Source organism: Cyrtonyx montezumae, unplaced genomic scaffold (genome assembly GCF_038088225.1).
Source record: "Cyrtonyx montezumae isolate F1298 unplaced genomic scaffold, pur_monq_1.0 scaffold_3, whole genome shotgun sequence".
Classification (NCBI taxonomy): Eukaryota; Metazoa; Chordata; class Aves; order Galliformes; family Odontophoridae; genus Cyrtonyx; species Cyrtonyx montezumae.
Genome location: NW_027072034.1, coordinates 27241985 through 27269578, shown reverse-complemented (window position 1 = coordinate 27269578; position 27594 = coordinate 27241985).

Below are 27594 nucleotides of genomic sequence, written 5' to 3'. Positions count from 1 at the left end.
TAAAGAGCCTTCAGAAATACTCACCATCAGAAGATGAGTTCTCAACCTGTTTCAGACCAGCTACCAGCATCAGATGTCACTGCAAATGCAGTTCTTAGTTGGTCTTCCCTATTTATTTTTCAGAAATGCTAGTTTTATGAAGCCTAGCTTCAGCCAGCTCCCCTTGTAAATTATTGTACATGAAGCCTCCTTGTAGAAGTGACTACTTACCCTATCTTGACCCATGGGTTACTTTTCTGGGGCCTGAGCACAGCAGAAAGAATGTGCCTCCATGTGTTTATGAATAGGATAATGGGTTTTGAGTCAGTTATACAAACTTGATAAGCTATCAGTTTACTTCCAGTGCTGTTACTACCAAAAGAATCAACAGATGAACCTAGAACCACACTAACATCCTTCTATGACCTAAGGGTGTGATGGTCTGTAAGATAAACAACTTGTTTCAACAACATTGCTTTTATTGGGCTGAAATAAACTCTGTAAGAGGCACTGACCCTGAAGTCAATTTTGCATACCTTAGTCGGACATTTTTGCACTATATGTCCTTTACTGGATAAGCAGAGAATATATCCCCACCTGCTCTATCTGATTATTCTGAGAAAAATTCAGAACAATTTAAGTTATTTTGTCTTTTTTTTTTTTTTTTTTTGCACAAAATTGATGCTGGGCATTTGGTAGACAGAAATATATTTTTTCCATTATAAATTCATAGATTTCAGTCAGGGTGACCACTGCAGTTGTTCCCTTTGAAAAGCAGGCCACAGAGTGTCCTGGAATTTGAACAACAACCACTCTATTTGAAATTGCCAGTCATGGGCAACCTATCATAATCCCCGGACAAAGGGAATACCCTCATCTGCTTCACCTCATTAAAAGCAGGAGGAAAAGAGCACTTAATTTTGTGGTTTTTAGATCTGATTTAAAAAAAAAAAAAAAATTTTTTTTTTCTGTTTTTAACAGTAGTACCAGGAGGGAAGATAATTATCTTTCTTGTGTTTTTGCTGGAGGGAGGGGAGACATGGTTGCATAATTAGCACAAATAGCAAACTACCTGCTTTTTTTTTAAGTTCTGGTTTCAGGCCACAGCTTATGGGTTTAGTGGGAGTCCTAGTGACTGCATAAAGCTTGAATGTGACAGTTTGCAGTAATGTTGCTTGTAGTCATTGCCCTGGTTAAAGATGTCGCTGAGGACAGAAAGATCTCACGGTGTGGTGTGAAGCTGACAAAACAAGAGAAAATAAGAAGAGAATAACATCAGAGCTCGTAGGACTCCCATTCTAACAGCTCTGCTCATATACTTTCTTCCTTCAGTTAACCTTCCAGTTAAGTCTCCCTGTGTTTACCTCTAATTTAAGAGACTGTGGCTTAATCCCATCCCTTCCTATTCTCTGTCATCCTCTTGTTACTTCCTTCCTCTTATCTTTTAAAGCTTGCTCACTCGCTCTCCACCCCCAGCCTGGCTTGTTTCTTCCATATTAATAATAATCTTAGTACTGAGCACTTATATCGCTCTCTACATGTTCAAAGTGCTGTACAAACCTTAGCTAATTAATCCTCACAACACACTCCCCTCCCTCTGTAAGATAGGTAAGTATTATTATCTCAGTTTTACAGATGGGGAAATTGTCGTAATGACTCAGTGGCGGAGACACAAGCACAGTAACCTTGTTCTTGCAACCTCTATTTTGAAAATACCTTCTCCAGCCCTGCATGGCTCTATAAATACTTCCTCATCTCCTTTGTCTCCTGAATCGTTGAGACAAATCCGCTGCCTACTCCTGCTGCCACCGCTCCCCTAATTGTTACCATCTCTTTCCTTCCCTCCGACACCTCCTGCAGGAGCCTTGCCAATGTATTGCTCGTCTGGCTCTTTGAATACCTCAGCCTCTCATATCTGCAGTTTTCATTTCACTTTTACCAAGCAAGATGAATTTCCCCTGCTGAAGTAACTCTGCCTGCCTCACTATGGCTCTCCTTTGTTTCCTCTTACCTGGGCTTCTGTCCATGGCTTGAGACAAATTCAAGGCTTTGGCTGCACATATGGGATGAGGATTAAGATGGCCTCAATTCCTTCTACATCATTTCCTCGTAGCCTACCATTTCTAAAGGCATTCTATACCAGCAGGAAAATACCAGGCACCGGTCTGAAGGTAGAATATATGCCTTTTGTATACAAGCAGCTCTGAATCAGGCCACAGTGCTTCTGCTCAGGACTGTTAGTTCAGGCAGCATCCACTGCTTTGTGTTTTCTGCTGCTGAGGCTGCTACTCACCCCACATAATTTAGGTAAGAATTGTCCACAGTTATAGATAAGCATGTCCAAGTTTTAGCAGCCTTTGTAGTTCCCTGATTTGTCAGGTCCCTGTTTCTGTAAATGAGTGATCCCTGCTGCCAAGTTTCTGTGAGAATTTGTGTACACTTGAGACCCTGGATCCAATTCTTAAGTACTCAGATGTTGGGCTTGGTTTGTTCTCTCCTGAGAAGTGCTGTTGCTCTCATTCATGTGACAGAGTACCAGAGCAGGCTGCCCAGAAGGGCTGTGGAGTCTCCTTCTCTGGAAACACTAAAAACCCACCTGGATGCTCTCTGGTGCAACCTGATCTAGAGACCCTGCTTTAGTCCTTTAGTCTCTGGAGGTCCCTCCCAACTCCTGTGGTTCTTTGATTCTGTAATTCCATGATTTGACCAATAGGTAATGATAGATTTCAGTGGCGTGGATAAGTGAGGACCTTGCTTTGCCATAACCAGTAAGTTTTGTCAGTCTCTTGTTTCAGACCAATAAGTTAGACATGATTACATGAACACGCTCTTTAAAACACTGCCATAATGTCATGCCCTGTCAAGATCAATTTGTTTAATGAATCAGTGCTCCTTTTGTCATTTTCCATTCTGTGTCATGTGATATGGTATCATATTTCTGCAGATAAGCTATCAAACTCTATGGTGCCATTCTGGAAATTTTTTTCTAAGATGTCTAAAAAGACTTGTTACAAGGAGACTCCACAGGAATTTCTTGCTCCCATTCATTCATCTATTGGTAACCCAGCCGTGACAACCTGAATATGAAGATGTGTCTCTTTTCATCTTCTATATGTATCAGAACTCAGTGTCTTGGATGAAGAAATTACCGATGTCCTCTCTTGTGGCTGAGTTCTGGCTGGCCCCTCTCTACACTTTTTGCCATTTAATATCAGTGTAAAATATGCATGCTGTCACTTCATGTCCTTCTGTGCACTGGATCTTCATCTTCTGCAATGAAGAAGCAAGGAAACTTGCGTACCTCCACACCTTCGCTGGTAATTCTTGTCTCAGCATCAAATGTTATTTATTCAGTGTTTGGCTTGATGCCCAACATGTACCTGGATAGCCTGCTTATGTATTTGCTGAGATTTAACAGGATCCGTGCTATGCTGGGTTTTGGGGACACAAAGCATGACATCACTGCATAACTCCACATAGCTTTTCTCCAAAACACATAAAACCTCAAATACCCCCTTCCTGCATTGTGCCCTCATTCTCTGCATCAAATGAATGCTAGAGAGTGTAACCCACAAACCCATCAGCACTCTAGGGGTCATTCACTTTGGTCAGACTTGGCACTACTTCCAGAAGCGATGGACTTAATCAGTTTAACATCTACACACTTTCAGGGGTGCTCTTGCTGGTGCAGCAGCACCCTCTGCACAGAGACCTATGAGCCTCCCTGTACCTCCTAGCTCCAATGGCCTTCAGTAATTGCTCTCACTTCATCTCTTTTCCTTTTTTTTTCTGACTCCATTCTAAACAAAAATGGAAACCAGTTACTTTGGCTAACAGTCAGGTTTATTTTTTGAGGAGTGGTGTGGGGAGTTATTTTTCCTGAAGACCAAGGTTATACACTGGCCTTCAAGTCTCTTAGACCTGCAGCTGTAAGTCTCTGCATTATAGTCTGGGAGCTGAGACAATCATCTGTGGCTCCAGTAAGTTGTTCTGCCTGTTGGCTAGTGCAGAGGTCCTTGGCCTTTTCTAAGACTGCTTCTGACCTCAGCATTCAATGCATTCATTGTGTTCTCTGTCTACTCTGTGGAAAAACTAAATATGAAAAGAGCAATCAGGAATCAAACAAGCTCGGCACAAGGCATAGGGAGAAAATATGCTACCAGCATTCAAACACCAGCCCTGACACTAGCCCCACACCTTCAGCCACAGCACTTGACATTTTATTGTTTTGTTGGTTTTTTTTGTCTTGCTTTCCTTCATACCACAGGGTAATAAATAGTGTTGCATCGTTAGCCCATATGTATGTTCTTGCTCCTACCTATTTATCAGGAGAATATGTATGGTTGTCTGCTGACCATGGGACAAGGTTAGGGCCTTCCAGATGCTTGCACAGTCAGGTGACTGTCAAACACATTTGGAAAACACAAACTGGATGAGATCTGTTCATTGCTGGGATTCTAGTTGTCTTTTTGTTTGTTAAAGATGTATTCATAGGGATTTGTATTTGGTGTTTCACTGAAAATCTCTGAGTCAAGTATATCAGCTGAATCAAGTAGAGTTTTGATAGGAAATTTAAGTTTTCTCTGAAATTTTCCACTTTCCTATTTCCAAGTGACTGTTTTCCTATTTTGAAATTCCCTTTTTATTTTCATTTTCTAAATTCAGATGTTATGTTTCTATCCTATGAAAGATGTTAGTCTAAGCAAAACACTTTAAGGAATCACTTTTTAATTTCAAAAATATCTATGCTCTTTTCTTGGCATCTTTTCAAAATGATAACAAGTAGTATCAGGCTGCCACATAAACAGTTTTAGCAGGAAGAACCAGCCCTTTAAGAATACTTAGTTCTGTTTCAGAGAAGCTCTAAGAAGTGTCATGCTAATTACCCTGAAGCACACAACCTCCTCTCAGAGAAGGCCTTGAGTGAGGCTACTGCACAGCCCTTCGTGCAGAGCCATGATTCGTGCCTTGCTGAAGACATACCCAGTAAGAAGTAACAGGGAAAATCACATGCTGTAAAGGTGAATGACAGTACCTACATCTCCTTATTCCACTAGTAGTCCATCAGGACACATAAGTGCCATCTGCACTGCTGGTGTTTATACTGATTTCTCGTCATAAATATTTACCCCTCAAAATAATGAACATTTCATTTGGAAAAAATATATATATATATTACCAAAGATAAAATATTTTGGTCTTTATAGAACAGATGTAATCTCTTATGTAATTTAATACCAAAAGAGAAAGCCTCCACAATTTTTGAAGATTGGGATTTCTCTAAAAATTATCTGATGTGGCATAAAAATTTATGTTTCACTCAGCTAATTTGTTAGCCTCAGTAAGCTGCCTTCAGACTACAAATTTAAATAGCAAACAAAGGAAAAACACAGACTAGAGTTGTCAGTGCTTTGTGTTGAATACATTTCTGTAGTTTACTTTTGTTTTGGTAAGAAGACGCTTTGAAAGCTGTTCAGATGCAATTCAAACAGAGGTCAATCTTAGGGCAGTCTGTATATCATTCAGAGCTCAAAATCAATATCATCTGAAAGGAGACTTAGCACATTCTGCCTAAAAAAGTGTATAAAATAGAACTAAATTCTCAGACTCCAGCTATCTCATTGGATATCTGCCTCTGTGTTCCTGCTGGAAGAGCTCATCATGGTATTGCAGTCATTGGTAATATTTTAACCACCTACCCATAAACAGATTTTTTTTTTAATTTAATGAGCATATTGATAACTAACCTTCGCTTTTTTTGGATGTAAATGTTAGGGTGCCATGCTTATATTTTTCACATCAAAGATGGGCAACTTCATTACCTGCAAAAGGTAGTGATTAGGGTTTAAGACTAGAATTCATCATAGTAAGTATGGTTATTTACTTTATACATTTATGCAGTATATCAGCCACAGCTTTGACAGTGCTTTGCTTTTTTATTTTTTTTTTTCACTAAGGCATTCAAATCCAAGAAATATATTCATACCTGCTGTCAACAAGTGCAACTCCCTTGGAAAGCTCTGAGCCAATTTCAGCAGTGATGTGAACGGCAGCATAAATTTTAGGTCTAAATTGGTCAGAAAATATGTGAAAGTGGGCATAATTTGCATGCTGAGGACCGGGAGAGGAAAAGTAGCTAGCAAAAAAAGAGTGCAATTAAGTGTGGGGGAATAGAGGATCTACTGGCATGAGTGTAGTGCATCGAATTTGGTTCTGAATTCAGACAACTACAAGCAAATGTAAATGTTACACTTAATGCAACTAGCTATTTATAGCAGAGTGAACACACTTTCTCCACCTGTTAACTCATTGCTATGCTAAAGGATGGACTAGAGTCTGTCATGCCTAGGCTGGCAAACATCCAGCTCATATCTGTACATGTGTGCTGGATATGTTTCCCAGTCTCCCAGTGGGCTTAATGATATGATCAAAACTACACCAATTCTTTATCGAAGGGAGATGTTGAGAGGGAAAGAAAAAAATTATCTTGATCACTTTGAGTATGTTTTGGGTGTCTTTTGCTGAAAGCATCCTTTCTTGTATTCCAGACTGCTGTGATCGACAGATGATGGAAGGTGAGGGATATTTGTCACAGAAACATCATTTTTTTGGTGCACGCCAAAAGAAAATGGCTAAGAACTGTATAACTAAGTAAAGGCAGTATTCAGACTGTCAACAAGAACTGCTCAGCTTGAGTGCTGCCATGTTTCCAGGCAGCCCCTGCTCCAGCAGGATGATTCAGAGCACCTGATGTAGATATCTCAATTCCATACACAGCTGGTGCGGAAATGTGGTCACCTCTGAAATCATTCAAAGCAGCTGGGACCTTATCTCTCTCCACTGCCTGAGCAGGTCACTGAAACTCCCACCCACCAATCACCTGGGAAACCTCTCAGTTTAGATCTAAACAAGTGCTGAACCTCAGTCACCTTCATCCACTTGAAATCCAGAGCACTGAGTCCTCTCTTGAGAATAAGCAGCTAATGATGGAGGAGGAAGAGGCAGCAGCCACTTCAGAATAACTTCATTGTTTGAACACTCTTACAAGAAGTGGGAAACATGGATTTTAAGCCTTTCTCAGAATGAAGGGGTTTGAACCGCAATTCCCTTTTCCTCAGAGCTTATCCTACCCATCAAGCTAGAGAAGTTCTTCATTCTGCTCACTATGTGAGGCCACAGAGCAGAGAGAGAATAGGTAAGAGGGAGCTTGATTTTGCAGCCCATTGTTGAGGGCAACCATGAGAGAGTCCTGAGTCTTGGTCCCAGCTGTCACAACTATTTAAGCATTCTTTACTTTTAATTTTTATTACAGGCACTCAAGCAGTCAAGCAGCCATGGCTGACAAACTGTATGGGCTGTAGTGTTTAAATTCTGCCTGGATTTGTACTAAGCACCAAAAACATGTGAGCCACCTACTGCCCTAAGCGCTGAACTTCTCACATCCTATAAATGCCTATCTGAGACTGTAGCAGCAGAGTTGCCTAATTAGGAACAGAGTTGTTCAGTGTCTTCAGCAAAGGTAGCTGAAAGCAAAAGTAAACTCCAGAGATGCAGTGAGTCTGTGCCTCATCCGAATCACATTCTGGAAGCACATGCTTTTCTCTGTTGATTGCAAACGGAGCATAGGATGATAGTGTTCCTCAAATAAGTCACTCAGGCAAATATAATATGCTCAAATCATATTTTGGAATATCATTTCTTTCTCCAGTCTGTTTGCAGTTTATTGCTGTTATTTTTCTCTCTGTCCATCTCAGAATGTTGGAGAAAGATACAGTGGAATTGTCTAGACACCAGCCACGTGCAAAGAATGCAACTGAGAAACAATTTTTCATGAAAGAGTTTTAACCTTCTCTTTGCCCCAGGGAACTTATGCACAGCAAAATCCTCACTCTTTCATGAAGTTAACACACCAAGAAAGGATAGTATCAAAAAGAAAATGCTGCCTAGGCAGACCTGACATGCAATGTCTATCAACTCATCTGCCTGCTTTTTATAACATGAAATGCATCTGCTCAGTGAAACCATCTGCCAATTTCAAGATGTAAACTGCATTCATAATGCTCTTACTTTTCTCTTTTTTTTTTAATATATATATTTTAATATATATATTTTTTACCCTAAAACATTTTCATTATTTGAAAAAGCTCTCTTATAAGCAAGAAGTTGTATAAGGGTAGCAGCAAGGTGCAATAGTGATGGAGAACAGTAGTCCAAACAGTACACCAAGATGATGAAGGGATTGGAGTACCTGTCCTATGAGGTTAGGACAAGAGAGCTAGGAATATTCATCCTGGAGAAGAGGAGATGCAGGGGGATCTCATCAGTGTCTATACATACCTGAAGGGAAGGTGCAAAGAGCGACGCTCTTCCCAGTGGTGCCCAGTGCCAGAACAAGAGGCAACAGGCACAAAATGGAACATCAGGCAGCACTTCTGTGGTGTATGGGTGATGGAGCAGTGGCACAGATTGCCCAGAGACTGTGGGGTCTCCTCCTCAGTGACCTTCAGCAGCTTCCTAAACATGGGCCTAGTCACTCTGCTCTGAGTTGCACTGCTGGAGCAGGGTTGGACCAAATGGCCTCCCGAGGTCCCTTCCAACTTCAGCCAGTCTGTGACTGTTGTCACTAGCTGTGTACTCCCACAAAATCATTAACAGGGCAGGAGGGTGACCAGTTCAAGAGCCGTGGCAACAGTACTTGCATGACATTTCACTGTATCACTTGACTTTATTCCAATAAGTAGCACTTATTGGAGATGAAGTACAAGCCAAGAGGCAAGGATGTACTTACTTAATCTATAACCCAGATGCATCTTGTAAATAAGGAAAATAGACTCTCTTTAATATTCCTTAAACATCCCTCTTCTACGTTATCTTTGAAACTCTTTGTAACTTCGACTGAGAAACTAGTGCCAACGTGTTCCCTCCTGTCTAATTTAAATGTGGATTCAAACAATTATTCACATAAATATCTTCAGGTTATATCTAGTGCCCTTGTCAGAAAGCTCAGGTAAAGAAGCAGCGAAGAACCAGCAAAACACTGTTCTAAATGAAAAATGTCCCTCCCAGGACACAACTTTCTTCTCATTTGAGGTCACTTCCATACTGGTAAAGGTGATTTCACTTTTGGCTTCTGGCAGCTTTCCACACCATCACTTCTTCCTCATAGGAATTATTTGACTGATTTTTAAGATAATTTTAAAACTGTACTTTTCAAATAAGATGGTTAAAATGATGACATCTGTGATGGGCAGCCTGCAGCTGTATTCCTGGAAGGTCCCCAGAAAAGACATGAGGTAGGGTCTGCACCGCACCTTGTATGGCAGGTTCGGAGGAAGGGAGGAGGCCAAATGACTCTGACCTGTTGTATTCCCTCCATGCAGCTTCCTTGGGTCACTTGGACCTGCCAACAAGGCTGCTTGGTTGCTCTTACGGTGGTGATGTGCCAGTGTGTTATGGAAACATCTAATTTCTTTTAGCGGTGTTTGTTTCCTATTACGCATTTTCATATTATTTGATCAGCACTGTGAAGTAATTACAACATCATCTTCTGTGCAGAGACCTTAGCAGATTTATGTTTTAACTGATAAGACCATTTCAAAAATTAGCTCTTATTTTTCTCCCTAAAGTTAAGTATTCAAAACAAAGGTGTATACTGAATTCATCAGTAATTTACTGATCTACTTATTCAGTCTGAGGTTTCATCTTTATTATTATTGATGGTCTTACCATTGTTATTTATCATTAGAATTGTTTTCTATTTCTTTCTTTACTGCACCTAGGTACATTTCTGTGAATTATGTTTACTCTCCCGTCTCATAGGTTCATAGGTTCATAAGGTTGGAAAGGACCTACAAGATCATCTAGTCCAACCATCCTCCTATCACTATCCCTACCCAAGTACTAAATCAAATCCCTTAGCACCTCATCTAAACGCTTCTTGAACAGTGCTAGGGATGGTGCCTCAACCACCTCCCTAGGCAGGCCATTCCAGTACCTGACCACTCTTTCAGAAAAAAAATGTTTCCTCAGGTCTAATCTAAATCTTCCCCGGCGCAATTTGTGGCCATTCCCTCTCGTCCTGTCATTATTTATCAGGGAGAAGAGGCCCACCCCCTCCTCACCACAACCCCCCTTCAGGAAGTGGTAGAAAAGTGGTCTCATAAAACTACACTACTCTGAGCTGTCCTGGGACAGCTGTAAGCACACAGTATTCAACCTCCTGACAGCTTTCCATCCACACAGCAGCTCTGCACATAACATGGTTGCGCTGGCAGCCTCAGGATCTCCAAAAACTCAGCAAAATCTTAAACCCACTGATTTCAGTAGAAAAGCCCTGTTGTACTCGTTGGTGACACTATTTAACCCAGATGCTCTCCTGATGTAAAAACTTGGGAAGATCCCACACACGGGTTCTGAAGGCTTCTGTGCAGAGGTCTGTGCCAGGCAAGTTTCACCACATGACACATTCGGTTCAGAAATCCCTTTGATTAGAGTCTGTGGATTTATTTTCTGGTATGACGTCACTTCCACAACTCTTTTTTCACCACTCTCTGTATGGTTGTATGCATAACAGGCCGTGTCCTGTTCTGTGACTGCACTGTGCTTTGATAAAGATTACAGGAACTTCTCCAATGTCTGGAAACCCAGTTTTGTTTTTAGCCCTCCTGTAATGGTGCATAAACATTTACAGTTTTATCTTTTTCTATGTAGCAGTATTTGATTAACTCCTATATTTGATATTTATATCACCTTCCCCATGCAATATTATTCACATCCCCTTCATTTTCATGTTGTATGACTTTTAGAGAGTTTCATATTCCTCAAACCATCTGTAATTGCTATAGCTTGGGTGTTAGCTCTAAAAAGTTAAGCATGCAATCCTTGTTAGGTACTGCCTGTAATTGGTGGGGACAGACAACTCCCTCCAAATTGAGATTCATTTATACCTACCTGGTGTGACTCTGTTCTTGCTGTTTTTAGAGAAGACTACCTCATGCTATCAGTTAGAGATGCTCTCTGTATTACAAGTTTAGCTTAGAGATGTTGTTAATAGTTGTCTGTGCATGAGTGCTACCTACAGTGCAAGATATTGGTGAGGTGTTTCTGAGGATCTGCCATTCCCACCAAGTGATTCAGGACAATCTCTTCAGATAGAGACATTTAGCTACAGTCTAACTTCATCATTACATGTAATTGAGCCTCTCCAGAGCTGCTTTCGCTTTGACAGTTAGAAAAAAAAAAAAGGACCAAAGAAGGGAAGGGACTTAGTCTTCTTGGATATTGTATTGGAGCTCTGATTTCTGTTTCTCCTCTGAACAAAGTCAAGAGATGGAATAAATTTTCCAGTTATTCAATACACTGATGGCAGCAGCAAGCACTTCTGCAATTTAAAAAGGACTGGGGAACTCAAACAATTTGCATTTAGAAATTTAATTAATCAAAGTGCTGCAGGGAGAGAGAAAGTGTATTCTAATAGTGTGTTTGAGGTTTTGGCATTAGCCACTGGAGAAAGTTGTCAGTAGCCCTAAAAATTGAATGTAATTACAGAATACACAGAGTTGCTAGGTTTGGTTTGTAATCACAACTGGTAACTGAAATAAAGCATTAAAAATAATTTCTAGGGTGAAATAAATTAATTTTTAATCACATTTACAAAATAATGTAATTGTTACATTATTTGTACAACAGTATCACTTCCAACCTAACCTAAGATATCCTTTACACTGTTTAAAATACTCTGTGTGTCTCCACTACAATGGGAGGAGACACTGCACTCAATTTGGTGAAAAAATCAACTACCAGACAAATTAATTTTTAAGTAAACATCAATAAATTATTTACCCTTCAATACCTTTGACAAGAGCAAACTGAGTATGAGTGAAGGGATGGAACACCTCTCCTGCAAGGACTGGATGGGAGAGCTGCCAGCTGTTCAGCCTGGAGAAGAGAAGGCTCTGGGGAGACCTGAGGGCAGCTTTTCAGTATCTAAAGAGGGGCTATAGGAAAGAAGAGGACAGACTCTTCAGTGGGATCTCCTATGATAGGATAAGGAGAAATGATTTCAAACTAAAAGAGGAGAGATTGGAGTTGGATATAAGGAAAAAGTGTTTTATAGTAAAGGTGATGAGACACTGGCATGGGTTGCCCAGAGAGATTATGGATTCTCCACTCCTGAAGACATTCAAGGTCAGGCTGGATGGGACTCTGAGCAGCTTGGCTGGGCTATACATGTCCCTGTTCATTGCAGGGGAGTTGGACTAGATGAACTTTTAAATGTCCCTTTCAGTTTATGATTCTTTGAAAGACCTAGATCATGAGACAGGAATCAAAACATTCAAAGTTTGGACTACAGTGCATATCCTGTGTATAACCTACTCAGACAAGGGGTATCACTGTTACTAATTTTATGCAGTGTATCTGAGCAGTCTTGAATTCTAGTGCCAAAGACCTGATGTGGAAGCAGCTGGCAGGTGCTGAAGGATGTTATTCCCTGGTTTTCCTTCGTTTCCACATTTATGGCCACTGGTTTTCCAGTATCAGAGAGGTAGGATATCTGATTAGTATGGATATCTGACTTTATATATCCATATATAAACTTGTTATCTCTAGGACTGTACATATTCAGTGAAGAAAAATACACATAGTTCTAGAGAACTACATTTTACACATGTACTTTAGGAAGAGAGCTTATTGTATCCTTGGAAAAAACTCTTTCCACTGACTTTAATGTTGACCTCTGACAAGGTGAATGTCATTCAGCTTGTCTGTATGTACTTTCAATCACAAAGACACATGTAATTTGCTACTGGATATTTGAAAATCAGAAAATGGCATATAGTTTCACAATTCCTTCAATGCAGGTCATCTAAATGGCCATTCTTTGGCAACTATTTCACTTTCCAGCTTTGCTTATAGTGCTACTGTTAAAGGTCAGGTGCTTCCTCTTTTCCTCTTTGGCCTTCTTGGCAATTATACTTTTCTCTTTATTACACCTCACTGTAATGTCAACAATATTTTGCCAAAGTTTGGATTCTAGAATGACTTCAGGAAAGACTAAGAAGAAAATGTCCCTTCAATTTGTTTAGATGAAAATTGCAGTAGTTAACTTCAAAACACATTTGTGATATTTACTGAGACCATACAGCAAACCAAACACACTTAAGTTTATTCTGTGCGTTACCTGAGCTGTGCTCTCTAGAATGTGCCACTGATCCTCCATGAGAAAACCTTTGGGCTTCTTTCCAAGCCAGGCTGACAGAGAATGGGCATTCACTGGAAGGGACTCCTAAGGATTCTCCACGCACATCCATGTCTGCAGGGTGTGATGCAGAGCTTAACACATAAACCGTGTTTATGTATTAATGGAGAGGAGTACTGGTAGTTGAAGTGGAGGTTAAGAATTGCCTGATTTCACATAAGATGCCTTTCTCTATTTTGGGTATCAGCCACCCCAAACTGGCCACTTGTGGCTGTTTGAATGAGTCAGAAACATTTCACTTTCACTTTTTATGAAAGTACAATGAAAAGAGCTGCACCATTTATTTTTATGACGCCTTTACTTCAAACAAACATTAAAAAATAAATCATTAGCAAATACAGCATGCCTCGCAAGGAATCTAATTTCCTTGCACACATTTTTCTTCTTGTAATTGGAAGATGCAACAAGGGGAATCTTTGTACATTCCTTCATGGAGTTTGCCTGAAATAAAGCACATAAACAGAAGTTCATGATGACAAGAAAAAAAAATAAGTTAAAACCTTTACGTGGGGTCATGGTGCTTCTTTCTACCTTCTCCTCAATGTGATTTAAGCATTAGCTTAAATCTGTATGTACTCTAATAGACTCCCTATCATGAACTCATACAGGTGTGTTTTTGTTTTTTTTTTTTTGTCTTTAAGTCTCTTCAGTATTCACCAGGAGAAAAGATTTGCAAATCAGAAGCATTACATTTGTTTTAGGATTTGGGAGATTTTTTTTCTTTTTCTGTCACATCTATCTGAAGTTCTGTCCACATTTTCTTTGGCTCAAATTGTGTTTCTCTCTGCATCCTGAGCACAAGCCAGACTTCGTGAAAATGGCAGCAGCAATATCTTAGAGATACAGAAGATGAAAACTATGACAGTGGCACGCCTTTTAGGACAAGATGAAGGGCTCCACCTAGTCCCTTCTACCTAGGCCTCAACTGTTTGGCTATTATCTCTTTTGACAAGAACACAGAATCATATCAATAACAAGGATGAGTCCCAGTGCCAGTATTTGCAATTTTCATACAGTGAAACCCAGCAGGAGAGATGATGCCAGAACCCTTTATATTCCACAAAAATAAATCTATGCGAAGGTAAATTGGTATTTATCACCATGAAATCAAGACTTGAATTTCCCAGTGAGGAAATATGTTAATCAAGCTCCTTGCAATTTTGCCAGTCATAGAAGTCATCCCTTTGACTTTCAGGCAAACTGAAGTTGTTCAGTACGCAGTATTTCATGCCAGTTGTCCACTACCACTTTCTTAGAAAAACATGTGTACACAGCTCACTGAGATCCATACATTCTGTCATCCAGTACAATATTACAACAAATAGAAATGTATATCCTTCCTTTAAATTTGTAAAAATGTTATTAAAGTGCACAAAAAGCTATACAATGTATGTTCTAAACTTTCACAGCAAAATATATTGCTGGAGAGACAAAATATATCACAATTCATTTTGTTGTGTTTATGTTTCTTTTAAGTTTTGTTGTTTATCAGTTTGGTTTGGTCTGGGTGTTTTTTGTTTGTTTGAAGATAAAGTAATTGAACTGGGATAGTAAAACTCTCAAAATATTATGTAACCACTCAGAATTGCTATCCACCGTAATTAATAGAACTTATTGCTTTGTGCTAACAGTCAAATGCAGTAGCAGTGAAAGGAAGGAGAGATGCTGATGGCCTCATGCCCCCAGATCCCATGTGGTGTGCAGGTGGGCTGCAGCCTCACATCTACATTCTAGCTTTCTCCTTTACATGGCCACACAATCCATTACACAGCAAGAGTTAGCAGCAAAAAGCTGCACGGAAAGTTCCCATAATTTGACTTAGTGCGATCAATCGTGTGATTAGGCTGGATGTGTTGAGAGTGGTGATTGTGTAATGGGGGCACTCTGATCTCTGTTACAAAAGAAATGGCCGGGGAGGAAAACTTTGCATGAGACATGAATATGCATTTATACAAAATACCTCCAGGCATCTTTGCGACCAATAGGCTATAAGTTAATAGAGTCTTTTCTCTCTTAAGTCAATGGAAAGAAATGTGCTTGCATTTCATCCATGTCAGAAAGTGATTCTTAGTGGTTTGCTTTCAGCTAATGCATTTAGCCACATGAAGGTATGAACTTAATCGCTCCGTTATTCAGGGGGTACCAAGCACAGACACTAAATGGGATTATGCAAGAGCCGTCTGTTCTTGCTAATTAAAATGTGGAAAACAGCCAGTATCAAATTATTCTGTTTGGACAATTCATGGCTGTTTTAAGTAGTTCAGAATGTACTGCAGAGAGTTCGCTATGTGGTAAGACTGTTAAGATTTTATAATGATCTGTGTCATTCTACTATACAAACACTAAGTACAGGCAATGTCATTTTGCTAATGTAAAAAAAAATAAACCTATTTTTATTGAATTAGTAATTTTAGTAAGTAATTGGCATTTTATTTATGTATTCTGGAAACTATATTCTTAGGCTGCATTCTATAAATGGTGTTTCAGAAGCTCCAGCTACTGATTTCATCTGCATTTTCACTAAATTATGTGACATCAATGTTTTTAGAAGACTCTTCTTTAGGTTAAAGAAAAAAATATTTAAACTACACTTTTTGCATTTGAATGGACTCATGGACTCATGTAAATCCTATAAGTTTTGCCTTCTGCCAATCCCTCATCCCCCAAAAATTTAATTTTGTAATACTGATGTGTAGAAAAAAAGTTGTACCTATGCACAACTTTGTGTAAGCACAGCAGACAAGATACAGTCCAGAAAAACTTTCATTGTAGCCTTGTCCCTGCAACGCACTCCCAATTTACCAACAAGGGAGCTGTAAGCTGGTTGAATTGTTCCATCCATTTGCATCCTGTAATCTTCTTTCCCAAGGGCCCCAGAGAATACCCCATGCCCCTCAGCATGACAAAAAGTGCAACACTTTCATATACTCTGCACACAGCCCCTGACAAATGCCAAGGATATGTGGGAATGTTTGTGCACTGAAGGTATCTACAACATAGCGTTGGGGATGCTTTCTTTCAAACTTTTTGCTGAACGTTCTTCCACCAGTCTCGGTGACTGCAGTGGAATCCTCAGTACAGGAGAGATGTGAACTTGTTGGAGTACATGCAGAGGAGGGTCACAAAAATAATCCAAGAGATGTAACAGGAGAGTACAGGCTGAGAACTCTAGCTGTTCAGCCTGGAGAAGAGAAGGCAGCGAGATGACCTGATAGTGGCATTTCAGTACCTAAATGGAGGCTGTAAGAAAGAAGAGGACAGATTCTAGTGGATTTTGTTATGATAGGACAAGAGAACATGTTTTCAAACTCGTAAGAGAGGAGATTTAGATTGGATAAAAGGAAAAAGTGCCTTACAATAAGGGTGGTGAGGCACTGGCACAGACTGTCCAGAAATAGGGTGGATTCTCTGTCCCTGGAGACATTCAAGATCAGGTTGGAGCTCTGAGCAGCATGATCGGGCTGTTCATGTCCCTGCTCAATGCTGAGGAATTGGTCTAGATGACTTTTAAAGGTCTCTTCCATCTCAAACAATTCTATGAGTCTGTGGTTATGCATTTACATAGGTCGTACGTGCTCAGCAGCATAGCCAATAGCTGTAAGTTTAGATGGTTTAGATCAGGGAACCCACTGGCCTAAGTTTCACACATTTGACTTTTTTTCTGCACCTGGCAAAAACCTGAACTCAGGGACAATGTGGTGAGCACTTCAGTCTGCCCCCAGTGTGGAGTTAGGGCATGTCTGGGTTGTCTCTCCAGAACAAAGGACTCAGAGAGTGTGTCTATACCCTACAGTTCATGTGATCCACTCCAACAAGAAAGTTGAGCACTACTTTATTACCTCTTGTATACTCAGTATGTTTTGTCTCTCCGAGATTTGTCAGAGAAATGAAACTACCAAAGAAACTGGTACAAAAACACATATGAGCACAGACAGAGATATGAGGACTACTAGAGAGACTTCAGTGGCTGGTATAGGAGACCGTGCAGATTTGTACTGTTCATATTTTGTTGGACACCAAGTTCTTTCTTCTTCTGAAGAAGCCACACATTACAGTTAGTTTTCTCAGGCATACCATCCTGTGTCCATCTCAGCATCCAATCAAGATGAGTTCAATATACACATTACCAAAATTATCATCAGGACAGCTTGAAAAAGAAAAAAAAGAAAAAAGAAAAAAAAAAGAAGAAAAAAATGGCATTTATATCACCACCATTGTAGGTTAGAGTCTATGTCTCCTACAAATGAAGAGAATGGCTCCTGTTCCCACTGGACTCATACCTGATTTGCCATCCATGGGCAGCTTTGCATTCTCTTCCTGTTGGTCAATTATCACTAGCAACCCAATTACTAAAAGCTTTATAACAATATTTTGAATTCCATTGTCACATTTCTGTGGTAGTCAGTTAGTGACAAAACTGCAGCCCTGGCAAAGAAGTAGAAGGAAGCTGGAGTTCTTTAAACTTCAGATTTAGAATAAAACAAAACAAGCTGGGTTTTAAGCAACATAAATTCAGTAGAGAGTCTTAAAATCAATGAGTAGAAAGCTTTAATAACTTCCCCAACCACTGTTTTCCTCCTTGCATGAAAATGACTCATTAAAAGGACACATCAAATTGCTCTCCATGTCTGAGAAAGCGAACACCAGCACAATTGAGGAATTTGCTAAACTGTTAAGCTGAATGCAGTACATAACAAGAGGGCTAGGAAGCTGCTGCATTAACATGTGGGAAATGTGAGGAGGAAAACACAAATGTCGATGTAAGAATGGGGAAGAAATTTGAATTTGCAATTATGATCTAGACTTTTTTAAACAAATGTTGTGATTTGTAAAACAGACAGAGACCTAGTTAGGTAGTTCACGCTCCCAATTTCTGGTATAATTTCAATGTAAGCGTACGGAATGCTTGGTTTCATGCTTTAGGTTTGTTTGGATTTTACTGGAGTGTTTTTGCCCTCCATCCTACACATACTACTCACGACACTCATCTGTCTCAGCCATTTTGGGAAACACAGCCACATTTTTAGGCCCATGTGAAGATACAAGGTGAGATTTTAAATTTATATTCACTGATTATAGACTGCTAAATATAGAGAGTTCATAGCAAAGAAGTCTATTAAATGGAGTGTTGTATTAATCACAGAGATCATTTCTACCCAGTTCTTCTGTAGTCATATCCCTGAAATGAGAAAAAGAGGCTGTAAAAAGAAGAAAAACTCTCAGAAGGTTTCTCTTTCTCAATCTCAAAACATGATTTGTATTCAAGCATGTAGAACTCATACAAAATACAGCACCATTTCTTTCTTAGAGCCACAGAATAGTGATTTTGCTCCACAAATTAAAAGGATGAGCATCTCCTAGATCCCACAGTCTGCAGAAGGAAACTCTTCCAGTCCTGCTTGCCTCCTACCCAGTCTGAGTCTTTTGGTTCAGACCTTTGGTCAGGAAGGTGAAGACAAGGTCCTAAGGACTCGAAAATAACTAGAATCAATATGAGGTCATGCAAGGGACTCTCCTCTTGAGACAATGCATTTATGGACATTATTTGATCCTCCATGAGAAAGTCAGTGTCTTTTTCCTCATTAATATGGCAACCTGAAAGTGGTATTTGAATTGATGTTCTAACAGAAAAGGTTATTTTGATAATTAAGGAGAGTTGAACAGTTATCTATCAATAAGGGTCTGTTATTGAATTAATTATATCTCATTTTATAGGAATTTAATTGCACAATTTTGCATGCTACTATGTTTCAGCAAGGAATCTAGCAATGCATGATTTAATATACATATAGTTATATGTTATAGTTATATATAGTTATATATGTGTTTGAAGAACATATCTGATTAATTTGACCCATCGGTAATGACATTTCTCATGGCACAGAGATGCAGAGCACGTATCAGAATGCATCCTGAATGTGTTCAGCTAGTTCAGCTGAGGGGAATCAGTGGAACTTATAGATACAGTAGGCTACCATTCAAGCTGGCAAGGTTCCCACTATAAATATTCCTTCCTTTGAATATCCCTTGCCCTCCAAGTCCTACATGATGCATATAATTCAACCATTCTCATTAATGAGTTACAAATGAAGAACAATGTCTACAAGGGAATTTCAGGGGAGATGTGGGTCACATCCTGTGCTACACTGAGCTCGTACCTCCAGAGAAAGCAGGGGGAGAAGAGGTCCTGGTACAGAGGTTATTGATGGGAATATGAGCACAGAAAGCTTTGGCCTAGCCCGAAGGGTACACAGCACTGAACCAGGGTGTTCAGCTGATAGGGGAAAAGGTTTCCGCTGAGCGTATGCATATGAAACCAGTGGCCTCCATATGTTTTTTGACATTTAAGTATAATCCTACAGAGCTTAACAAGACAAGCTTTGTCTGTCTAAACAATACGGGATAAGACCCTAAATTACTGAAAATAAACGTGTATTGTTACATATTGCTTCTATATGTTTTCTACAGTTTGTATATGAGAAAGTATGATTAAAAGTCGATGAGTGACTGTTTATAAATTTTGATTGCTTCATAATTTTAACTCTGAGCAACATTTTTATCATAATTATAGGCTTTCTTAAAGCATTTATGCAGATTGTTTTATTCAAAAGGGGTTTATTCCATATAAACTCCACTCTTTTCTCTCTCCATAAAATCAGTGCATTCAATTCCCAGCAACCACAACCCCACTAGACAGTCATCACATCAGTAGCAGAGATACTTTCATGCTAGGCAACATTTCTGAGATATTCTGAACATTATTTCCCACTTTCCCATCTCAGTTAATGTAGTCATGGTAGATAGTAATAACAAAAACTTAGCATATTTGTTATCTTTCTCTGTCTCCTTTAAAAGAATTAGCAAGTTTATACTTCTATTTCCTCAATGGCATTCCTGGGTATTGCGATGTGATGATAAATCCATGGTTCAGCAGATGTTCGAGGAGTTTAAATCAGATGTTTCAAATTTTCAACTTGAGAAGAACTATATCAAAGGATTTAGATGCACAGCTTCTATTATTTTCAGTCAGAGTTTTGTCTCTAGATATCCTGGATCCCTACAAATACTGAATTCTAGAGCCCTTAGCCAAAAACTTAAGGCAGTTTCTTAGACATTGGTAGCATTCAGTTGACTTGACATGCATGTGCTGCTGCTTTTAGGGTATGCAGAAAGGAACAAGTCCATGGTTCCTGGTTCAGATTGTCCCGTGTCCATGTTGCCTGAAAGGAGAGGGCTCAGGAGCAAACCATCACCTCCAGGTTTCTTCACAAAGGAAACAAAACATCCATCTCAATAACAGGACCAGCATTTCTGCAGGCATCAGGGCAGATGACTGGAGCCTGAGGCAACAATTTGACAACATAGATGGATCTAGTCTAACATAGAGACTGTTTCACCCATTGGATTAATCAGGGCATTTCTGATGGTACAGCTGAGGTGGTGAGCAAAAAGTTAATCCTCTTCACTGGAAGAAAAGCTAAAAGGTTTAAAAAGCCTCACAGCAGTCACTGCCTCAGCAAGACCTCACTACAGTCATCTCATTGTGATGACATTCACTTCTTCAGCTCTGAAACATCTATAGAATAAATAGAACCAGAAACACATGTGCATATATGTACATGCCCAGAATACATGCATATTTACATATAGAGCTAGAGCATCAAATGGATGACATACTGTCATCTCCTCCAAGAAATACAAATAAATAAAGGCAAGTGCAGATAAAATACGGGCAAATATTTTTGCCGTCACAGTAAAAATGAAACCTTTTGATACATGTGCCCAGATGCCCAGACAAAAACTGACTTCTTAAGCTGTAACATGTCGTAGTGGACCCATGGGTGACAGCGATGATAAAATATCCAAATGCTTCATTTGTCAATAAGGAGTTCTCCCAGCCCCTCTGATAAGCCAAACATTGGATAAAGCTGTTCTACAGCACTAGCTTCAAGTTCGGTGATTTCCTCAAGGGACTGAATCACATTGAAGTGGAATGGGCTGATGGTTGGACTAGGTGATCTCAGTGGTCTTTTCCAACCTTAATTACTCCATGATTCTGTGATGCCCTGAATGCCACCCCATATTTACTACTCACAAGCCACTTAAAAATTGAATCTACACCTTGGTTTGTGCAAGGTGCCTTGGGCACCTGCACAGCATGGTTCAAGCTTGGGAATGTATTCAGAGAAAGGGGACAAACCTAAGATACAAGAAAAAGAAAAGAACCAGATGACTACATGCTGTTCTAAAATGAATTCAGATGAGAAAATCAGTGCAAACTCTGAACGCTGATTTCAGTAAAGCAATACCCTTAGCTTTCACCCGCCGTATTTTATAGTCTGTGGCCTTCGTGTTGCAGTTCAGGTGCTTTCACTGATTTTGCTTCAGGGCAGATTAGGCGTAGCTCCATCGGAGTCATGGGAATGAGATCCTGTGTCTTTCACTGGAAAGACGCAATTTTAACTATCTTTGTATTTTGGTTCTACAGCCTGAGCACCATTTCATTTTCAAATGTTACAACCCTATCTGTCTTCATTCACATTTCGAGCACCATTTCATTTTCAAATGTTACAACCCTATCTGTCTTCATTCACATTTCCCATATTAATTTCCATATCTATCATACAGATTTGTGCCATAATGTTTCCCCTCCCCAGAAACATAGTGATAACAATGTTTGAAGTACAGGAATAAATACAAATGGAGTGTCGGGATTTCTGATGACGGAGAGGTTGGAGAGGACATCTGCTTTTAAGAGCAATTTTAGGATAGTCACTGGACTTCATTTCCAGACTTACTAAAACTGCTACAGCCGAGAAAACCTGTTGATCTGAGATCAGCTCTATTTTGACTTCTGAGCTTCATAACGGTATCGTGGCAGCTGTGTCTGTGCTGGAAATCAGTGGAGCATACCTACGGTGTACTGGTAAAACAGCACTGACACCGGAATGCCCATATTTAGGTGAGATTTTTGTTATCTCTCGAGAAGCAGCTTCAAGAAATATTTATTCAAGATTTGTTGGTCAGTTTGCTGCTTGAAAAGAAGGGTCGCGGCTTTGCCGTAGCCTTTCTTATTCCGGCAGATGGGCTAGATAATAGCTGCAGGCACTTTTCTGCCTGAGGGAATTGAGTAAAGACGGCTCCACGCCGGACCAGGGGAAGAGCCGCGGAGCTGGGATGATTTCACAACGAGCTGCGGCTGCACTTGGCTTCCGAAAGTCGGAGGCTGTTGTGCCGGCACAGAGCCCGACTATGGGTTCTCCCGATGGGATGGGGTGCGGAGGGGATGCTCTCGGCTCTCCCCGAGCCCTATGCCCGCAGTGGCCCCGCACCGCGGTCCCGCAGCCGGCCACGTCGTGGATATTCGCTTCAGGTCCTCAAAAATAATGAGGTTTCAAATGCCACCGCAGAGCTGCAAAGGGGGAAACGCGGTAATCAAACAGCAGAGCTTTGGGGTTTGGTCTGGGGGGCTTTACTGTTGTTATTAATGTCATTTGGAGGGTGGGAGAATTCAGATGAAATGGGGCTTCAATGCAGCAGTCAGCGCTCGCTGCGTGTGATCAATACCCACTCCCGGGTGCATTCCTCCACTCGTTTAACGCCGGCGAGGGACGTGCAGGTCTCGCGTTCCCGACACGAAAATCAGCTCCGTGTGCGCTTAAGCCACGGTTAATTCTGATTACGAACAATTCTAAAGATGCTTCGTTTATGTACCGTTTCATTCCCCCCGTGCCCCTCTTGTTTAGGAAGCGGCATCTTTCACTTCCAAACCGATACTGTGGGCGCAGCCTCATCCCGGGGAATTGGATACCGTCCCTATAAAGAATCGTACAAGGAATTCTCATTTTTCTTCTCCCTGCTTCGTTATAGCCCTCAGAGGCAACGAACGAATTTGGGGTATCAATAGTTATGACACTTTTAAACGCCCAAAGTGCATTTGTTGGGGACACCCCTTGGAGCAGAGGGGAAAACCACATCTCGATGAGGAGACGAATCGCGGGAACGTGAGCCCAGCGAGCTGAGCTGCTCCTGATTCGAATCGCAATTTCGGACGAAATGAACCCCGACACGAATTTTTTCTGCCCATGTCCCTTTGCCACTGCCCGGGCTTCGGCAGCGGGCACAAACCGCAGTGTCTCAGCGGCAGCTCCGCTCTGAGCGGGCGGTTCACTCCTTCCCCGTGCCTCCTCCTGCTCGGATCCCTGCAGACCTGGACCCTGAGAAACCCTCTTCCCTCCCTCCCTCCTCCCTTCCTTCAAGAGCTCCGCATTTGGAAACGAAACTCCTGTTTTTTGTTTTTTGTTGTGTTTTTTTTTTTTTTTCAGTACATATGGCAACGAGCCCTCATATCTGCCCTTAATTTCGATTCTCCTTGCTTCACTGCGGGAAATGAAGGAAGATTCAACATCATTTGGAGGTCAGGTTTCGAAATGACCCTCCTTTAACCAACAAACCCACGAGGGGGGACTGTCAGCATCTCCGTGGTGCGTACAGTCCGCACACCGGCGCGGCGTTTTGAAGCCCTCTGCGCGGGTTAGAACTCCGTCCCGCACCCCCATTGATGGGAGATGAGGTTTGACATCTGTTTGCCGGAGCGCTCCGCGCGGAGCCGAACACCCACGACGCGCTGACAGCATTGTGGCAGCCTGTCACAGCCCGCTGACTGACAGCTGCTCTCAAAAGCCCCATTCAAATATTTGCAGGGTTTGAAAGCGTTCTGTAACGCCGTCGCCATTCTCCCCGTTATTTAGCATGTAAGGTATCGGGTGAAGTTTTCGAGCCGCTCTCCCCGGTGTTGTTGTTTTTCTATAGGAAAAAAAAAAATAAAGGAGCAGAGTTGCGCTGCTCTGGCGGGGACCCACGGAAGGGTCCTTCCCCCGTCTGCGCGGCCCCGATAATAGCGAGCGGCGTTCCTTCATAGCGCAGCTAATTAGCGCCGGCGTGATTGAAGTGAGAGCAAACCCCACTTAAAAGATGGAGGAAAAAAAAAAAAAAGAGGAAGGGAAAAGCCAAACTGGCCCGCAGCCTGGCGGGGGAACTTGGTGTGGGGTTGGGTTCTGGGGGTCAGCACACGCCCGTCCTCCTGCACCTCCTGAATGCTAACCCGCACCCGCGGCTGCGGGTCGGAAGAGAACTGTTTCTCATTGAGGGCACTCAGAACAGCGGTGGGGGAGGGTGGGGGGGGCGGCCACGGAGAAGTCGAAAACCTCGGGGGCTTTTTTTCTGGGGCTTTGGCAAAGCCACATAGGGTTGTAGCTGTCAAACGAGCCGGGGGTGGATGCTTCTATTTCTTCCTTTATTTTATCCATTTACTCATCTATGTATTAATTTTTTTTTTCTATTTATCTGCCTCTATCCGTTTATCTATTTTTCTATTTATTTATCACCCTGTTTCCCTGCCTACCTATTAGCTATGAGCACCCCCGCTAACAGAAGAACTCCCCCCACCTCCCCCCCCCGACGGGTCTCTGCCGTCCTCCCGCAGCACCCAGCTCCCCTTCCGCGGGGCGGGGGCAGCCCCATCCCAACCCCATCCCCTGCACAGAGGGGTGAGGGCCGGCTCCTCCCGGCCCCCCCTTCCCTCCCTCCTTCCTCCCTCCTCCTGGCCCGGCGCAGGGCTTTGCCCGCAGCTTTACCTGGAAGTCTTTAGCGGATTTGTGTCCATTTTAATCACCGCTCCCGACTGCCTTTCCCCCAGCGGTTGTCACGCTGATAGAAAGGGACTGAGAAATAGTAATGGGAGGGGGTTGCGGGGGGGGAGAGGGGGGGGCACACCGGTGGCGCTCTCTGGGAAGGGAGAGGTAGAGAAAGAGAAGGGGGGACTGACAAAGAGGCTCCATCCCGAGGGGAAAACCCAACTTTATTTTTCGGAAAAGAGGGTCTGCACGGGGTGGGGGGAGGACGACGGGGGGACGGGAGAACAGGACGGGGAAGGACAGGTGCATGGAGAAACGCTGGAGGGGCTCTTCCTCTTTCCTCTGCTGGAACATCGCTCCCCCGGGGAGGGGAGGGGAAGGGGAGAGGGAGGTGCAGGGAGAGGGAAAGCAGAGGGGAGGCAGCGGATCTCTCCACCTCCCCACTTCCCCCCCTCTCCTGGCTCCAGCTGCTCCCGAACCAACTGCTCAGTTCCATTCACCGCCGGCGCGGAACAAAAAAGTGGCTATTTATTAGAATACTTGTTTGGTATTGTTCCGTGCCACACAAAAGCTTTCCATTATGTCGGGGTGGGGAGAAAAGCCCCACTCTTTTTTTTTTTTTTCCTTTTTCCTTTTTTTTTTTTTTCTTTTCTCTCCGGAGCGAAACAATAACTAGAAATTGTCTGCAAAGTCTTTGCTATCAATAATAAATTTCATTTTATCCTCTCTCTCGCCGTCTCTCTCTCTCCCCCTCTCCCGTACACTGTGTGTGTGTGTGTGTGTGTGTGTGTGAGTGCGTGTGTGCGGCGGAGAGAGAGGGAGAGGGAGAGCGCTGCCGGGGGTTGTGCGTGTGCCGCGGGGCACCGCGGCCGCCCGGGAGCTGCGGGAGAGAGGAGAGCAGAGCCCGGCCCCGTGGCCTCGGATGGACCGGGGGAAGGCGTGAGAGAGGGGGGAAGAAAAATTAAAAATAGTACTGCTACTAATAATAAAGCTGCCCTTTGAGCTGAGCTGTTGGGAGGAGGCTGGAGCTGGAAGAGCAAATGTAAGTGTGCCTCTAACTTTTGAGGGGGTCTTCGCCCCTTCTTGGGAAGGGTGGAAGGAGGGGGAGGCAGAGAGGGGAGGGCTTCCGAGCTCCCTTCGCCGCGGGGAGGGAAGAGCCGCCCGCATCACTGCAGTCGGTGGTGATACGGGGTGGCGGTGCCCCCCTCTGGGGCTTGGGGAGGGGGGACGCGGCCGGGCCGGGTGCGGCGGGGCTCGTTCCGAACGGACACCGCGGTGCGCGGTGTCATTGACCCAAAGGTGTTTGGGGGCAAAGCGTCAGTGTCGCTGCGACTGACCGACGGGCACTGTCAAACGGGGGAATCTCTGGGCAGAGCACACCGCGCAGTTGCGCCAGTGCCCGTCGGAGCATTGCCAACGCGGCTCCTTCCTCCCTGGGAGCGGGGAACCCCGCTGCGGAGCCCCGTGGGGGTGGCAGAGGCGGTGGTATCGCGGCTTGAAGGCGTCGCGGCTGAGGAGGTGCGAGTGGGGCTGTGCCCTGCCCGACCCGGGGTGCAACCCCGCCCCATGTGGAGGTGCGTGAAGACGACCCGTTTTTTTTCCCTCTGGTTTCCCGGTGGCGTTCGGGGTCGATCAACAGGCAGCGGAGCGGGGCTGCGCACCTATCGATCAGGGCGGGGACGGCTTTTGGCTGCATCTCTTTCCAGAAACAGGTGTTAAAACATGATAGCGGCTCCAGTCAATTAACCCATTAAAAACCCGTTTTATCGCATTGATTCCCGCGGACTTCCATCAAAGGTTGCGCTTTGAAAGACTCTTTGTTAAGGGGTATGCGGGTGCGTGCGGAGGGGCGGAAGGGTGATGCGAACTGTCCCCAGACCGCAGAGCCGCCCGCCCCGGTGCTCTCCCACCGAGGCCCGAGGAGGGGCAGCCCTGCGGCCGAGGGACCCCCCATCTACATGCGGCTTTGCAGAGCGCTGGGCAGCTGTGCGGTGTGTGCCCTAAGCGGGACGCTCTGGGAATAGGCTGTGCCCTGCGTACACCGCCAGCAGCGCGTGGGGCAGCGGTGACAGCGCTGGGGTGAGATGTCCCTTGGCTGCCGTTGTCGGCAGCGGTGAAACTGTCACACGTCACAGTGACCGTGTACAGGTGACGAGAGGCAGCAGCTGGTGAGCTCGTGAAAAACCCTGCTGTGAACATCACCTTCCTTGAACTCCACGGCTCGGCCCGGCCCAGAAGCCCAGTGCCGCCCCTGGGAAGGGAAAGGGCTTTCCTCCTTTGCCCGCCCGGGGTTCGTTTCGCGCTTCCCATGGCCACAACGCTGCGCTGGATGGAGCAAGAGGATCACTTATGTCCTCCGGGCACTTGCAGCTTCCAGAGGAGCAGCCCGGGGTTTTTGAGATGCTCCCAGTTCTCCCCTTTTGCTGTTTTCTGGAGTCAGTACTGGATGCGACCGAAAAGGTCGGAAACGGTGTCAAGGTGATGTTTTAATCTCATTGCGAAGTGTATTAAAGGAGGAGAAGATGTAATTTCTGGGGGACGTTCCGATAAAAGGAGAGATTGGAGTGGATGATGCTTCACTCTCCGGCGAGCCTCATGTCACATTTACGTGGCAGCCCGTGTAGCTCATCTCATTTGCAATAACAGGATGGCCTGCAAGGGAGAAAAAAGAAAAAAGAAAAAGAGAGAGAGAGAGATTTCGTTTCTTTCTTCTCTTTCTTT